The sequence below is a fragment of the Ambystoma mexicanum genome, chromosome 5p, assembly GCF_040938575.1.
Source record: "Ambystoma mexicanum isolate Mex_15411 chromosome 5p, UKY_AmexF1_1, whole genome shotgun sequence".
NCBI classification, from domain to species: Eukaryota; Metazoa; Chordata; class Amphibia; order Caudata; family Ambystomatidae; genus Ambystoma; species Ambystoma mexicanum.
Window position 1 is genome coordinate 408,438,830 of NC_090930.1, and position 18,203 is coordinate 408,457,032.

Here is an 18,203-nt window from a genome sequence, read left to right on the forward strand (position 1 = left end):
GCTGCCGCCACCCTGTTCCTGTACACATACAATTACACAAGATTTGTATTCTCTGGAATACACCACAGTTACATTACAATCACTCGCCCTCACACTTGATTTCGGCAATATTTATCCTCCATCCTTCATATAATGCAACAGGAACTCTGAAGATCAAGGCCAGTTAACCTGAAATAAATGGTATTAGATCTGGCTACTACCTAACACAATGCCCTAAACAGCGGCAAAGCTCAGCAGTCAGTAAGTTAAGGCACATACCTTCCCATATGTATATGTATTGTGAAGCTTCAAGTAATCGTTCTTTGCTGGAGAATGGCCAAGCAGACGGCACCCTGATGCATCTACCACTTTGTTCATCTTTCTCTGTATTGGCCTTTCTTGTCAAGTGAAGTGGGTACTAGGAATCTAGCTGTTTAGCCTTTTCATTCGGCTTGCGCTCATTCCACATTGAGTTTCTTGAGCACATTAGAGAGTGCAGATTGCCTCCAAAGGGTGGAAGTTCAACCAACTGTTTAAAAATGGAGGACCTTTTAGTGGGCTTGTTGTTTTTACCACCTGGGTGTAATGCACAAAATGCATCTGCTACTTTCTAGCTCTGCAACGAGATCAGCTGTGACGGTCAGTCTCATCCCAGCAAGGCAACCTTAAGTGCCTTCATTAGTGCATTCTCTTGAAATGACCTAAGAATGGGTCACATTGTCTCCAATTAGTAAAACACCCTAGCTCTACATATGGTGGGCCAAAAACAAACATCTTGCCAAATCCACAGATTCGATTAATACACATCAAATCTCTCACATCAAATCTCTCACTCTCACCGGTCTCGTACGGCGATGATTCTGGGTCCGCTTCTGTCAGATTCCGTCTCCGGTTCACCACACGCATCGGTCCTCGCTAGCGTCTCTTCGATTGCCCGGTTTCCCGTGAAAGGTTACAGTTAGCTGATGTGACGCCTCACATCTCTCAGACTCTCACCAAACTCGCTCACCGTGGGTTTCAGAACCGCGTCTGACAGGACCGGACTCTGGCTCTTTTCTGACCGCTCCTCACTCTGGCATACCTCACAAGTGTGAAACGAGGTTCCCCGGTCTCCCGTGACAGCAATTCCGCTACAGCTGTTCTTCAGTCAAAACAACCATTCCTTCACTGGAATGTATAACATTAACCTTCTCACTGCCAAAAGTGGCTTTGGATTACAACGTAGAGGAAATATCTCTGGAATTAATTTCACTGCAACAGGTCAATACCCCCACTCGTAGCTCTCCTCCTCCAGCATACCAGCCCCCTGTCAACAACAACAACAACAACCCCTTGTTAGACAGACGAAACCCCTTAAATTTTGTTTTACACTCATCACTTGCTGGATTAGCTGTCTGTCAATTCCCCAGGGTCCCTCCCACCTGGCTATCCTCGCACCCTTTCACTGCCTTGATGCCCTGTGTTGCCCAGGCTTCTCTCCTGGTTCTGCTCCAGTGTATTACACAGGGACACTCATGGATCCTTGCGTGGGGACGGCCCATTTAAACCCATATACTTGCACCCAGTCTGTCCCCTCCGGTGCTGAGGAAGGGCTGATGATGGGGGCTGCTTTCCCCTCTTCTTATCTGGCCTTGCCTGCTGGTCCTGACCTGCTGCATTTTCTGAGGTTAGATGGCATAAAGCCTGCTCTGCCTCCTCCGCTGAGGTGATCTGGTGGTCTCTTGCATCCTCTTCGAACTGTAAGGTGAATGGATATGCCCATCGGTACCTGATCCCTTTTTTATTTAACCACTTTGTGAGCGGCTGCCAATCTCTCCTCCAGGACAGCGTCAGATTGGATGGGTCTTGGTAGATAGCTATGCACGAGCCGTCATACACCAGGTCTTGCCCCAGTTGTGCTCTAGCTAGCACTTCAGCCTTTTCCTTATACTTCAAGAACCTGTCCACGATAGAGCGTGGGCGCTTTCCATACAGATTGCTGCCCCTGTGCACTGTCTCCAGCTGCACAGCCTTTCCTTCCTCTGCCACGAATAAGAGGTTGACAATAGCTTGCATCTTGCGTTCTACATGTGATGGGGTTTCTTCATCGACTACCTTCAGTCCCAGCATGTGGATATTATTCCTCCTCTCCCTATTCTCTAGATCATCCATTTTCAGGATCACCTCCTCCTCTTGCAGCTCCAGCTCTGTCATGCGGGCACCCAGTTGCGTTTCAACCATGTCCGTATTGAGCTGACTATTCTCCAGGGTCTCTACCTTACTTTCAACCGTCCCGATCCTTCCTGTGAGGTCTGCCAGAGACACTTGCAAATCCCCACAGAGGGCCTTACTTTCCACCAAAGATACTCCCAATGTCATCCTTTGTGGAAAAGTGTGACATGTCCATTCCCGCCAGCATTCTCCCTTTGGGTGCCGGCCCATGCACACCACCATGCATCCCCACCTCCATGCACTCGGGCACAAGAACTGGGTAACTTCTCTGTGTGTCTTGTCCCTCCTTCCGGTCTTTGCCTGGTGCGTTGCTAAAGGGAGGTTTCCCTCCTGCAATCTCTTGCTTTGGCCTCTGTGAGCACCGCACACGTGTCCCCTCGGCCAGGAGACCAATGTCCTACCAGGAGCAGATCCCTGCAACTGGGGCCGATGCGGTTTTATTCCCACTCCTGCTAACAGTAGTCTCTTAGCTTGCTCTAGGCCCACACCGTGAGGACATCCCAACTTGCTGTGGCTGCCTCTTTGCCACCTCCTACCAGAGAACCAGTGTCCACCTCTCTCTTACAGTCATTGCAGTGGTCTGGTAGTCCTCCTGGGAGCCTCTGCCTCACAGCAATTTTAATGGGCACCAGGCCATTGTGCACCTGGGTGGGCCAGGGGTGCCCGAGACCCCCTCAGCTCCCCTTCCGCTGAATGTACCAAGTCTGACTGCACCCGGGTCGGCCGCAGTGGGTTGATGCACGCTATTTTACTGGGCCAGCACACAAGATGCATCTACTCAACATTCATTTTCTGTGATGACCAGGCAATTAGAGTAGTGTGCTATTTTGTCCTCCAGGTGATTTGTGTGGTAGCACCTAGCAGTAGTTTGCCTTTTAATTTATATGCCGTATCTTTTATGCTTTAAAGAACTGTTGGAGACATTGACAGCAGTGAATCTCTACCAGTGTGGTGGTGATAAACAGAATGACTTGTGGAACAATGTATTGTGATGAATCCTGTGGAATCCGCACAGTATCCCTGCCTACAGTCTCCTCCCTTGTGGCCAGGTGAAGGCAGCTGCTACCTGATCCTGACCCCGGGGGTGGTATGAGCCGGGTGGATCACAAGAGAGAAGAAGGCCATCAAGGGAATGTGAGGACTCTGTTCGGGGAAACTCGATATTCATCCTCTTTGGAGGGTGAGGGTTCCCTAATGCCTGAATATCTGATGGCTTGTCATCTTACAACTTCATCTCCCAGACTTCCCCCTGACATAGTGTGTGAAAACTCTTATGGTAAACATGGAAGCAAAATATGTAAAACTCAAGGAGTTCATACTACTACTGATTGTTATAATTCTACCTTATGTTGGAATTGTGAAGTCAAAAAGCAACCATTAATTCCTTTGAAACATTTTCTTCAGTATACATCCTATAAATCATTAACAGAGTAAACTGAATGAAATTAAAATGAATCAGAACATTAGGGACTTGAAGTCCCATAATCCCTTTGGTACTGAGATGAGGAAGAGGGGCTCAGAGGTGCAGAACTGTTGTGTGCAGTCTAGTGGTTCTGATGACCCACACCTGATCGGGACTTTTAAATAATTAAAGCCCCTTCGGGTGCAGGCCATAAAAAGGAAGCAATGGAAGCAGCAGAAGCAGGAAAGAGAAGGAAACACAGACACTGTCGCTGTGTTGAAAGTGGGACACAGCGTTGAAGTAGCAGAGGTCGGGAATCCTGAATGCAGAGGACACGGAGCGGAAAGCAAGCCTAACAGTAGCTGTCCCGTGGGAGAGAGAAGCTCTCCTGGCCCTGCGTGCTACTCCGTTGTGTGGCGTTCACTGGAGTACGAGCGGAGCAGAACTAGCTCCAATTACAAAAGGCATGATCAACGGGAAACTTATTGGAGCTGTCAGACGCCTGTGTGAACCTGACGGAAGAGCAGACAGGGACCGTGAGTCCAGGAGAGATGCGTAGAGAAAACAGTGAGTTGGCCTCTATCAGGTAACCCCAGGGCGCTCCTAAACAGATTACTGGCTCTCACAAAACCTTTTGAATACTGAACTATTGAATAGAATCAATTTGAATGCAATGCTCATTTTAAGAGAGATCGAGTTAGAGAATATTGCAACAACCATTGCCAAAGCGAGAAGGGGACAATATTTAAAGACAGTGTAGAAAAATATTGTAACCAGCATTGTCTCCGCCAAAGAAAGACAATCAAAGGAAACCAAAGAGGTGAGAATAGCCCTCCTTCTGAGAGTTATCTAGCAGGAGAGAAATAGAATCTGCATTGCCTGGGGCAAATTAATCAGTGTGAAAGACATTGTTAATGTTTACTGCATCCCTGTAGAAGAAATTATTAACCCATTGTGGTTGTTGGAAATCAAAAGATGTATCCATGAAACAAGTGTTGATTTAACTTGACCCACTGAGAATTGAAAAGCCGAATGTGTGAAACAAACCTCACCACTATTAGGCAGAATTACATGCAGTACCCTTTGGGAACACTGCACACAATTAAGACCACAAGTGTAAGCACAATCTCAGCTTAGGTATAAGTCTGTACTACACAGTTTTGTGGTAGCAGGGCTGAGCAGCCAGGCTTATCTCAAGAGTGATGGGAGCAGTACAAGGTGTTACACAAAGGACTTGCAATCACAGTGGTTCAAACAAACACTCAAAGTTTCTTGGTAAAACAATATTCATTTATTTACACAGTCACTTAAAAAACATTCCACTAGCAATAAGCAGCTCAATTTCACACTATAATACACTCCAGTACCCAACCAATACGTTTCTGAACAAGTTAGGCTCCCCAGAGGTGAGAGCAAAGTGGCACTTCAGTAACTTTTAAAAGGGAGTAAAAGACACAAGTTATGAGAATCAAACACAAATACTTTCTTAGGCAGGGCAAATAGTTTCATTTGACTACAAGAGGAAGTTCAATTCAATAGGCCTGGGCCAAAGTCAATGGATCAGTGTCTTGGATAGGATAGCACAGTTCTGGTAGTAAACGGTTAAGTCTTTGCCAATGTTGTTAGAAGTAGTTTGCACGAAAAAGAATTATATGTCGGATTAGGAGCAAACAAGACTCCAAAGTTGGGAAAGTTTCACAAACGTTCACCGCGGCAGAGAGGATTTCTCAATCGCGTTTGCACAGTACCTTGGTAATAAAGAAAAGCTGTAGCTGAGGCAATTGTTCCTGGCAATTCCTGCAGATCTCGCTGTTCCTGGGCCTCAGTCGTGGAGACAAAAGGGAGGCCGTCGGGAGGTTCCTGCACTGCACGGGGACGGATCCACAACCATGGCAAAACGTCGGTTTAAGGTGTGAGTGCCTTAAAGTCCACAAACTGGTATCCTTCTCACTGGCTATCTGGTTTTCAACAGCACTCTGTTCGACCAGTATCGACCAGTTCTACCAGCTCACGGGAAGAAGTTGTCCTTCTCTGTCGAGGGAGTTTCAGGCTATTCGGACCTGCAGCAGGGCTTCACCGGGCAAACCAACGGTCCAGGAGTTGCAGCAGTCATATTCCTTCAGCTCGTCTTCGGTTCTTTCGTTCCAGTGGTCGACTCTGCCTTTCAAGTCCCAGAGACCTGCTTTTTAAACAGTTTTCTCCCATTCATTCCAGCCTAGCTTCCACTCACCCAGCAGGGTGGCTGTTCTTGCTGGACAGTCAGCCAATCAGTCATGCCAAAGTGCATTCAGGTCTCCTAGGAGACTAAGCACAGGGAGTTTCGGGCACCTCCCTCACATCCTGTCCACCGCAGACACTCAGGTGCCAGAGGCAGTATTCAGGACTGAAGTCCTCCAAAGGAAAACAAACAAAGGGACCAAACCTGGTTTGGCATGCAGAGACAAACACTAGAAGGACCTTTCCAAAAAGCAATGGTGAAAAAAGTCGATCGGAACCCATTTTTACAGAGGGGGCTCAGACGCCATCTCCAAAAACATGGCTCCGGTGGATTTTAGCTACCGTAGCGTTTAAACGGGTTGCGGTTAGGAAAATCATGGCAATACCACTGCCACCAGCCATTCTGAGAGGAAAGGGTAGGATTTGAGTGCTACATGAGTTTTCTAGGCATAGGGAATACTAGGTATTCCTTCCAGCACTCTGCTGTAGGGCAGGGTGTGCTGGGTCTAGCAATTTAAAAAGACACGAAAAGTCAATTTAATTTTACAATTGCTTGGAGACAAAAGTCTGTCCCAAAGAAGGTATTTAAACCTTGGGAAGTCTGAAAGACATACCTGTGCCAGTGCACTGAGCGTGCTGTGTGACACACATGAAAAGATGCCACCTATGGAGTCGTCTAAAACTCCCTATTCGAAGAACACAAAAGTAAAAACACACATCAAAATGCATGAAAGAGTGGGGAAAAAAGGTTCACACTCTTTCCAGGTAAAAAAATCAAGTCCTCAATATCCAGCAAAGTTGCTGGGGGTCTCAAGAGGTAATGGAAATTAGCACATTTATGAGAATTCTCCCTAACAACCACAAAGTACTGATAGTAATTGTAAGAGCTTTATCCTGGCAGGCAGGTACACCAGGAAAAGGACACTTAGCGGTTAGTCCTGGCAGGTGAGTTGACCAGGAAGAAGAGAAGTTGAAGTATTGTAATGTGGTAGAAGCTTGTGGTGGAAAGAAAGGGGTACATCCATTGGGGTGCTTTATTGAACTATGGTGAAATCATCCTGACAAAATGGTGTTGCTCAAGAAGAAGAAACGTGATGTGATGAAGAGTGTTTGATCTTCAGAAAAGAGAATAATTATATTGCATGCTGACTTTGTGTATGAAGAAGAAATCTTTTTGGTTTATCAAACAGTGGATTATGGATACTTCAACCATTGCCAAGAAGAGTGAGAAGTTCTATTGGAAAATAAGACAATTATATTGCCAAGTGAAGAACCTATCGAATGAACAGAACGTTGTGTCATATCAAGTGAAACTTGGCTATCGAAATAACTTTCATGCTTTTGACTTTTTGTTTGGAAACATTCTAAACCGATGGAGGGGAAGGGGATTTAACCCTGGACACAAGGATTTATATTTATAATTTATCTATTTAAATCTAAATGTAATTTTATGAAATGTGAACAGCCAAATAAATCCTGTATGATTTTGTTGTATGTATGAGTGTGAGGGATAGAGATCATTGGACATTAGGTCATTTTCCTTTAGCTTTGGGTTTGATAGTTATGGAAAACCTTGTTAGGCTAGGGAAAGTTAGGTGTTTGTCTCACCTTTATTGTTTAATAAAATGGCTACTTGTTAGAAAACGATCTACTTGTTCGTCTCGCATTTCTCACCCCTCACAGTATGCTTAATCTTTGTATGCATCTCTGCTTACTATAGAAATGTATTCCTGTAGTTTAAAGATGACCAATATATTGCTTCTATGGGTCAGATAGGCCAAGCAATGTAACTGTGCTCTGGTCTGTTTCGAGATGAGTCTCCATGTATTCGGCAAGATGATTGCTCACCTGATAAGTATGTTAGTTTAGCAGGCACAAACAAAGATTATTTTATCATATGATTAATACTATGTTCAGCAAGCTAATGTGTTTGAACTTGCAACAATATAATGGCCTAGGCACAACCGGACCACTTGGCTGCTGTAGTCAGAACTAGATCAGGCTGGCCTGCTTCAATTATAGCATTCTGCACCTGTGAGTCTGGATGAGTCCTCCTCATCCTGGAGTTGGCGTGTTGACAGATTTATGATTATTTCTTTAACGTTTGTGAGATAACCAGGAAACTTGAAGTTACTCCTTAACATGCTCCTAATGAATGCTGTTAGGCACGCCCCTCTCGTAGGAACAAATGTTGAGAAAAGGTCAAAGAATTGCTGTGTTTTGGGGAGGGGGCAGTCATTTTGGATTTGTTTGTGGAGTCCTGTTCTTTCAATGTTCCTGTTTTGCTGCTTTTCTGATTCCCATTAAATATGTTTACTAACCTTCTGAGTTGGATTATTTGTGGATAAAGGATGTCTCCGTCACTGCCATGTGGCTGGTAATGGTGAGTTATATGGCAAAGCAAGTAGAGAATGAGAAGAGGTCAATGGAGAGAGGTCTGGTATAGTTAAGAGTGGTAGCAAGGGGGAAAAGCTTAATATGCTTCCATGGCATAAGCATAGGGGCAAGAGCCTTCTGCTTGGGGTTTCAGCATCAAGGTAGCTAGGATACTGCAGGCAATAGCGTGCTGGTCTCTCCGGCGGAAGAGCAAAAGGGTCTAAAACTTCAACAAGTGTGTGGAACCCCTTTTCAGTTGGTGGAGAGAGATGTTTTCCAGGTTGGCGATCAGGTCTCTTGTGCTGCACAGGTGTAGTGTGGCGCAACAGGTTGTGAACTATCAGATCTGGGTTGGTTAAGGACACCTGAGGTGGAGTCTCTCAAGGGAAGATTAAAGGCAATTTCACCTTGAGGGAGAATATGGTTGAGTAGGAAGGAGCGGGCTATGTTGGGGCCAAAGCTGAACTTCATGAGACACAGGGGTGAGTTTTAGAGTCATTTTATACGTTCTATGTTATATCTCTAGAATAATAACATGGACTCAAAATGAAGCTATGGAAATAACTAATTTTACATTAAAAGCAATGCAAACAGTAAAAATAAATACATTTTAAATGCAGAAAATTAAAAATGATGATGTATCATTTTACTTCTCTTTAGTACAAAATGAAATTCTGGCCAAGTATATCTGTTTGCTTTAAACATGTTTATATGGTTGCTTCTTCATTTAGTTGCGGTAAGCCACAATGTGTCTGGCCAGAAGGGGTTTCTTTTTATTTCAGTATTTCTTTTAAATGAAATATTAAAGCTGGGCTATTTTTAACTGTGTAGTAATATAGCCTGTGTCTATTTCCAATCCAAGGACAATGAAAGGCACTGCCAAACAACTATCCTGATACAATCCGTCTGCTGACTTTCAGTCCATTTTACATAAGTGAGTGGTCCAGATCCATGTAGCAATGGGCACACATCTGCCTTTGGAGTAATCCCAAAGTCCAAAAGTTAGCTGTTAATGAGAGCAGCGATAAAGGTCACAATGGTGGAGTGGTAGTGGGTGGTAACGAAAGGTCAAGCATAACTAGCAGTCCGGACTGTTAGAAAAAGGGAAAGGAATCCTCTACATCTGCCAGCATCCATCCAGCCTTGAAGCATGGTCAGCAACAATAAAAATAAAATAAAGCAAAGGAAAAGACAGTAATGGTGATCTAAGCCCAAGTTCTAATCATACTGGATCTGAGATGTAGATATGCGGAACAGAGAATACAAAAGCATGCAAATGTGTGAAGAGGTTTTACCATTACCAACAAACCTGCTTCAGGCTTCTTAGGCTGATGCCACCACCTGCAGATCTTTCCTCCTTTACTGCAAAGATGTTCACCAGAAAAGACAACTCTCATGTTCCAGCTTAGTAAATATTGGGCATCTCTCTGTCAAAAGGGTTGACAACCGACATGTGCAGTTGCAGCAGTAGAAGAGGAGGAAGAAGAGGATGTTATAAATACTAAACCACAGCACGAAGTGCACCAACAAGTGCAGTTGCAACAGTACCTGTTTTTGCTGAGATCCAGGGAAGGAGCCTGTTCTACACTCCGTTCGACCATTCAGTGCTGAGGCATCATTGAGATGATTACTCATACTCCTACCTATCTGTCTGCAGCTCAACCACAAAAGGAAGAGGATAATGTTATTAATACAAAACTGTGGCGCAGGATGCCCGTGAAGTGCACAGACAAGTGCAGTTGCAGCAGTTGGCGCAGGTGAGTCATGCAAGGATTACTTCTCATTGTTTGTACATCTAATATTTAGCGGTGAGTCCATTTTTGAGTTCCAAACCTGTTTTATTGTTTGACTCTTGTTTAAGCCGCTTAGCATACACAACATGTATGTCTTTAGAAGCAAAGTACCTCCTCCCCGAACACATTCTGCTTCTCTTTCTCCTTCCCAACTAGGCTCTAGTACGTGTGTAGGTCCTTCTTCTAGACATCCCCCCCTCTGTATAAGGACCACTCAAGGATACCTTCCCAATTCCCCTTGAAAAAAGACAAGGGAAAATCACAGATTTGTATTAGGCTAAACCAGCCCCTGCTCTGGGCCTCCCTCCCAAAGTAGATATTTCAAACTCAAAGGAGATTTTAGACACTCAAGTAGAAGTGGTTCCTTCAGCTCAGTCTCTCAGCAGTACCTCACATCATAAAGCTGAGCACTCCAATTACGTGGACCCTTCTCTGGATAATGTATTTCTGGATCTGCTAAGTGAATCACTGATCTTTCTTAATTAAATTCTCCCCCATGATCTGCACATAATCATGATCATAAATCACCAGTATTAGAACCCTCAAGCTTTATCATATTATCTCATGCCTACTACTTTGAAATCACCACAGTTAATGGAAACTGAAGCAAATTCAAAAGATCTGGGTCTTTCTTCGCTGTTTGCACTAAACTTAGTTTTAAATTCCTTAGTTACGTTCTACGAAAATGAACACTTCAGCATTATTTTCCAAAGTCACTTTCCTTGAGGACTTCATTTCCTCGCAAAGGAATCCTCTTTTGGACACAAACGTTTTATCTGATAGTAAACAGTCGTGAATAGTCCTCTTCCAAAACCTGTAACTATGGACTGAACATCTGTGGCTGAAGCAAGAACCATTTTATAAACATATGCATGGAAGAAGAGATGGAATTAACAGGCATTACAGTCATCAGCTGACAAGCTTCCTATTTTGTATCCGCACATTGGATGTGCTAACTCAATGTCCAAAGCAATAGCAATTGAGGGCTTATTTAAAAGTGACTGTCCAATTATTTTAAATTGTAAATCTGTTTTGGACTGGCTTCATGAAATACCTGCACTGAGGAATATACACTCCAAGGACATTGACTTTGTAGACTTTATAGAGAACCATAGAACTGACTTAGTTCACATATATTTCTATTCACATTTAATTCTCAACATTATACTTTTTGAATCTGAAACCTTTGTATTGTCGGGTAATATTTTTATGTTCCTACTAAATCAATAAGGGTTAACCAAAAATGAATAGATAGTCCACTTTTGGAAAAGCCACTTTTCCAAGGGTTTACAGTGCATCTTAATCCTGCCCGCAAGTGGGTGAAAGGATGCCCCTATGGGGGGTCTACTAGTGGCCGTTAGGAATAACTGTGTATTTGAATCATCATTGTGGTCAGCTTGATCTCTGCACTTTATAGCCATTAAGCTATCCTTTAAGCAAGCTATAAAGGAATTTCCAAGAGAAATGTTGCTAATTACCATTTATTGTAACCCCCTAAATATTTACCAAGACCTATATTTGGATACTCTATCTAATAGCTTGGACAGCTGACACAACGAATATAGCCCTAATAAAATTTGAATTGGTGGTGATTTAAATTGCCTTTGTTTAGATGTAGATCAGTTTCATAAAACTGGAGGCAATGCCTGGATGCATGTTATAAATTTATAGGGCTTAGTTCAATTAAATGGCAACAGAAGTGATGACTTATTTCTCGTTTCAGCCAACTAGGAAATGAGAGCATCCAACGCTTGATTATATTGTTGCCTCTCAAGCACTGTTTGCCAAATGTATGCATCTTTCTACTGTAGATACGTCTCTGAGCTATCAGCGATCACTTTTCTCTTCAATTATCGATAGATTTAAATAATTAAAGTTGGTACAGGGGCTCTCTTAATGAAATATTAAGCACTAATAATGCAAATAATACATATGGGCACTTTAATGGCATTTATGATTACCTCACATAGTAATATTTCTGTTAATATGTATAATTTCATACTTGTGATTACTACTAAACATTATTGTTTTACTAATGAAAGTTTCGCTATAAAGCGACATGTTTATGATCCCATGGGTCAGTTAAAAAAAAAAAGAATTTGATGAGAAGTCAACTCTCTTTCCCTTCACAGCACACAATATTTTTGGGATGTCATGAATAAAACATATCTGCTTAAGTTGAATTCCAAGCTAACCCCATCAATGAATTCATTTGGTGTAAATATTTCACAGATTGATATGCTCCTCTTACCGTGCCTCTGAAACCAGAACGGGTCCTACCTAAAAGTTATGATGGACTGAAATTTTTCATGGAAGATATTGAATTAATATTGAAAAGCTTGAAGTCTTCTAAGGGCCTGAATCAAGACGGTAATCCCAATGTAATTCTGAAAGGGACTTGTCATGAAGCTTGATTCTTAAAATGCTATTTTACGCAATCATGGGCCGTTGCCTCCATCATGGAAATTGTCACACCTAATTCACTAATCTGCTGGTAATTATTGGCCCATTGCTCTTTTGGACTCGTCCAGTGAAGTATTTTCGGCCCTGATTTTAGCTGAACTACGCCACGGATGTCTGAAAGGTCCATCATCGATAGGGCCCGGTCTGGTTTCAGGAAGAGATTGGGCACTAATCATAATGGTTTTATATTAGCTCTTTTATAGAATGAAGTAAACCTGTTTGTTCACCCTCTCTTTTTAGCTTTTATTGATCTGACCCCTCCATCTTATTGTGTAAATAGAGTACGATTATGGGGAAAATTGCCAAATTGGCTACGTCTGCCCCACATTGTTGCTATCTTAAAAGACATTCACACTAATTCAAAGGTGCAAGTGTGCCTAGATTCTGATGGGAGACTGTCTTGTACTATTCCCACATATAGAGGGTTGCGAGAGGGGCGTGGCTACAGAGCCATGAGATAGGACGTGATTCCGTTTGCTCCTGCCGATCCTTAATGATCCTGAATGAAAGCTATGAACATAGAAGGTGACGACATGTAATATTGGAAATGCAGGCGCATGAAAGAGCAAAGAACAATGTGATCATGATTTTAAAGTGATCCAAAGCACAGTCTAGGAATTGTGAGCCAGAGAAGTGGTGAACCACCCTGTCAACAAAGAAGCAAGATAGCGACCGGACTGGAACAAAGGATCGAGCCGACGCCATATAACAAAGAAAGAAGAGTAGCAGTGGCAAAAGGCCAGCCACCAGATCTGCACAGTGACGGCGGGCGCCGGTGCCCCTGCAGAGACTGGAGAATGGACTGTCAGATCATAACAGGGGAGAGAGACAGGCACCAAAGGTATGTAGTGGCATGACCTTGAGTCGGAGCTCCAAACACTGACACACTCTACGAGCAAAAACATGAAGGAATATTGGGGGCTTGGGGGCCCTAAGACATCATCGTGCCACTGGGGTTAAGAAGACGCCTTTGGAATTAGATTTATAGCCGCCGGCGCACCGGCACATCTTGCGAATACTAATAACATTGCTACAGTAGATGGGAGGTGAGTCTGCAATCAAGAGAAGCTCAGAGCCAGAGACCGCATACTCCTATACGGTAGGGCCCTACAGAGAATAACAGATTAGTTGCATCGATTAATTTGTAATGAGATACTGAAGCAGGCACGAGCGAGGTGCAGAACGGGCTTTTACGAAAATGTGTAACTGATCAAACAAACAGAGTGCAGCGGATTCCCATGCTCACCGGAGGTACAAAAAGTGCACAACACTGAGTGAGATAGACGCATGAAGGAGGCGGTCACATGAAGTGGGGAAGCACTGTCCGCAAGTTAGATTTAACAGCTGCTCGATTGCTGAAACCCGAACGTAGATGGTGAGGGCATCTACGCCAAGGGGTGGCTGCCAGCACAAACCGACCCAAAACAAAGGACTGCAACCGACGAACATTGCAGCTATAACCTTGGGAAGTTATTGTGGCCCAGCCCAAGAAGAAGATAGGGCCTAAGAATTAGAAACAAAGGAGAGGAGATATGCTCCAGTGCTGGCTAGCATAGCCTGGCACATGTGAAGATAGGACGGCGAGCAGGCAAAGTGATGGCCAACAGAGAAGGAGAGTAAACTATTTTGGATGGTCCGGGCCAGCATAGGGAAGAGACTGGCCACTGGGACAAGCTACAAGGCTGCAACCGAAATACTTACAGCCACAGTTTCTATGCACCACGCTGAAATAGCACATTATCCCTAAGGTGTGCAGCAACAGAGGTCTCGTAAATACCCAGGGCACTTCTAACATCTGAAGAAGGCCTGCAGCATCCAGACAATAAGGTGAGCTGGAATACAGGTGGAAGGGTGAGGGTGGCGGAACTAGACAGTACAGGGGCTCCTGGGAGGAGCAGCAGGCCCCGGAGCTTGTGGAAGAAAAGCTCCCCTGGAGCAAGAAAGCCCCGATCCGGAAGGAGTATATATTTAAATCCGTTGGAGCTAAGACACTGGGTGCCAACTGAAGGAAGCACTGAGCATGAAATGGTGGCAGCCACAGGCCCATTGTGGAGTAGGCAGTAGAAACTCGGGCAGAACTGACAGAGGACTCCAGTGGAGTGCAGGAAACAGCGAGTATCGGCAGACAAATAAGACAGGAACACTGTCACCAGGGGCACCCACCGAAGCGCTTGCAGACAGGGTGGCGACACTGAGGGCGTCAGTGATATAAGGCTACTGAGGGGTTCCCAGTCATGGTTTGAACTTTGGGAAGACACTGGAGAAAATAGCGGGCTTAATAACGAGTACAGGCTCCAAAAGGACATATGTAAATCGACTACTGTAAGAGACAACAGAAGAAAAATCACCAACAGAGTACCATATCAGATAAAAGACAGTACCACGTTGGTCTTGGTGGAAGACTGTGTCAGAGAGCAGTTGGGCGCAACAATGGCATCCAAGACAAATAAGGGCAAGGGAAACAGTCATCGTTTAATGCATTTTCTAAACCTGCACAAATGGCAGACAGTGCGAAGACAACAGCACAAGAGACACAAGCTGATGAGGCTCCAGGAAGAAGTGACCACCAGATACAATAGGCCATAGCTGAGCTGAAGTCGACACTGGAATTTAAAATCGATGCAATCAATATTTATGTGAACTTCTTGAGACTGGATTTTTGAGCATTAACAGAACGCACAAGAGTGCTAGAGAAGGAGGTGAAAGCTAACACCAGCAGTTGCAATGAGAACTCCCAAGAAGTCTCCATACTGCAGCAGCAAGTGTGGAATCTTGAAAACAGAGCAGAACAAGCAGAAGGTCGAGCACAGAGAACCAATGTACGGATCATCAGGCACCCAGAAGGCAAAGAAGGTCCAAACCCGACAGACTTCATTGAAAACATGCTGTTAAAGGAAATAGGAGTCAGGACACTCACCCAGGGGTTCACAATTGAGAGGGCGCATAGGGTCCTGACAAGAAAACCGCCGCCTGGAGCCCCACCCTGGCCGATAGTAGCCAAGATACTAAATTACAAGGACAGGGAGAAAATTCTAGAACACTTTTGAAAAGGAGGAACGATCTGCCGAGCATCAGCGAACATCACGGCATACCCAGATTATATTTTCCTGGTGCAAAAACAAAGGATAAACTATGTGGCAGGCAAGAGGAGGTTAAGAGCAGCTAATCTCAAATACATGTTGTTGTATCCGGCGAAAATGAGGGTCCTATATAAACACTGTGCTGTCTTCTTCTTCGAGAATCCGGAAGATGTGAACAAGTAGATGGACACCATGAACATGCCGATGGAGAAAGAAGACCAGACGGGAGGAGGGAGTGATAAGTGAACCTGTGTTGTTTAAATAATGCATACTTAAGCCCTCAGTAGCCATTGTGAAATGATCTGATATTGACATACATGTTGGAAAGTCATATGCTGGCCTCACAATCAGCTTAATGCAGGAACCACCGGTGCTGCACTGACAAGAATGGTGCCAAGGAATCACACTATAACCCACACTTAGCTTAGATAGGTTAGGATACTAGTAGTTCAATATCCTCCTGCTGCGCTCTGAATACCGGCATCAGAGCCAGGATAGGAGTGAAATGCAGGGATGCCTGAGCTTCAGATTTGGAGCTGGGCAAATGTTGGGGAGGGGGGTAGGAAGGGAGTTGGGGTAGTTAGAGGAGAGTTGGCCTATAGATGTGCACAGGGAAGGGATAGCAAATGTGACAATGGAGGAGTGGCAGCGGGAACCACTAGAGAGGATGGGTGAACTTAAAATAGCAACCTGGAATGTTAGAGGCCTGAACAGCTACATTAAGAGGAACTGGGTTATGGCATATTTGAGACACCATAAAATAGATCTAGCCCTACTGCAGGAAACTCATCTGACTAAAGACAGACAATATACCCTGGCACGGAAATGGGGAGGGGGGGTGAACTTGGGCTAAACATACTCAGCATATGCTAGAGGGGTCCTAATATGGGTGGCACCGACAGTCCCATTCAAGGTCCTCCAACCTCTCTGGACTTAGACGGTACAATGATAGTATTACGGGAATGGTGAAAAATAAGGAAATGTTTTATTAAGACGTATGCCCCAAATCATGACACAGTAGCCTATTTTAGATCTCTATATCCCAAGATAGGCCCGTATAGAGATGGTGCACTGATATGGGGGGGGGGATTTTAATTGTACGTTGGACCCGCCGAGGGATGGATCGGATGTAAATTCACACTCATTCAGCCCCCTCAGCCTCTAAATAAGTTGGCTGATGTATGGAGAACAATGTACCCGCAAGACAGTGTATACTCTCACTACACTGCTCCTAAGAACCTATACACGAGACTAGACTACGTGTTTGTGGGGGAGGAAACCCTGGGAGAGTTCATGCAGGCTGAATATAAAGCATGGGTCCTTTTGGACCATGCCCCTCTGTTAGTTACGTGGCAGGTCCCCACCTCCCCCCGAGATAGGATCCCGACATGGAGACTTAGGGTTGAGGCACTCAGAGATACAAGGTTCCGAGAACATCTAAGAGAAGAGGTGAAGGAATATTTTGAGTACAACACTGGCATTGTAGAATCTGCTGGTTCACTGTGGGAGGCCTTTAAAGTAGTGGTCAGAGGAGCGGCTATAGCAAAGTCGAAAGGGATGCAAGATGTCATTTTACGGGATTTGCAAAAAGCAGAAGGTAATCTAGAAGTCATAACCCAGGCGGGGAATAGGTCCCTAGAAGAGGCTCAAGAGGTGTCCCGCCTACAACAAGAATGTTGGGGTACACTGGAACAGGTTAAGCAAATTAAGCTACAGGAAATATGATGAGAGACAACATGCAGAGGGGGACAAGCTGGGGGGATGGCTGGCCTGGCTTTATAAGAGCAAGACTAAACAGGAGACAATTACAGCAGTAGTGGGAACTGACGGAAAGTTGCCCGAGACCCAAGAGGAGGTGAACAAGTGTTTTTATGATTATTATAAACAACTGCATGAGGAAACCTCAGGAGTGCGATATGTCAGAGGTACTGGAAGCATTGTCCGATATCAGTCTCCCCACGATAAACACTGAGGAGAGAGACAGGCTAGAGATACCTATCAAGATAGAAGAACTAGAGTATGTGATAAAAGAACTACTGACTGGCAAAGTCCCAGGAGCAGATGGGCTTCCTGGTGAATTTTATAAAGAATACAGGATAGACATCCTCGCTCCGCTGCTGGCAATGCTGAACGAGGCGCTGAACACGGACAGACTGCCCGGGTCCTTGAGAGAGTCGATAATTGTCCCCCTTCTTAAGCCAAATAAATTGGACACCGACTGTAGCTCATATAGGCCCCTTTCATTACTGAACCAAGATGGGAAGATTCACACAGCAGTAATGGCACATAGACTTAAACCGGTCATAGCAAAGCTTATACATCCGATCAGACAGGATATGTCCCACACAGAAATATGGTTTATGGTCTTTGCAACATAAACATTGCATCGAAAAAGAAAAGCATTAAATGAAATGCATCAGATTTAAATGCATGGGATATAGGAATGGACAAGTTTCGATGGATATGTACTTTTAAATGTAAAAGATAGCATGTCCATGCATTTATATCACACGTTAAAACCTTAAATGGAACTGTCCAGTGCTGAAAGCTTCAAAGTATTTCGGCACTGGCCAGCTTCAAGTAACATTTTAATGTTAATTATTTAATGGGGGGTTTACCCCCCAAACCCTCAAGGGCACACCCCCTAACCCAAAACCTCAACCCTAACCCAAACCCTAACCC

At 44.4% G+C, this 18,203-nt stretch overlaps 1 protein-coding gene across 3 annotated transcripts in view; it reads right to left on the bottom strand.

Moving 5' to 3' along the window:
• MCF2 (MCF.2 cell line derived transforming sequence) overlaps nt 1-18,203 on the bottom strand; it is a 1,935,885-nt gene that overhangs the window by 846,709 nt on the left and 1,070,973 nt on the right. The gene's annotated exons all lie outside the window — the stretch shown is intronic.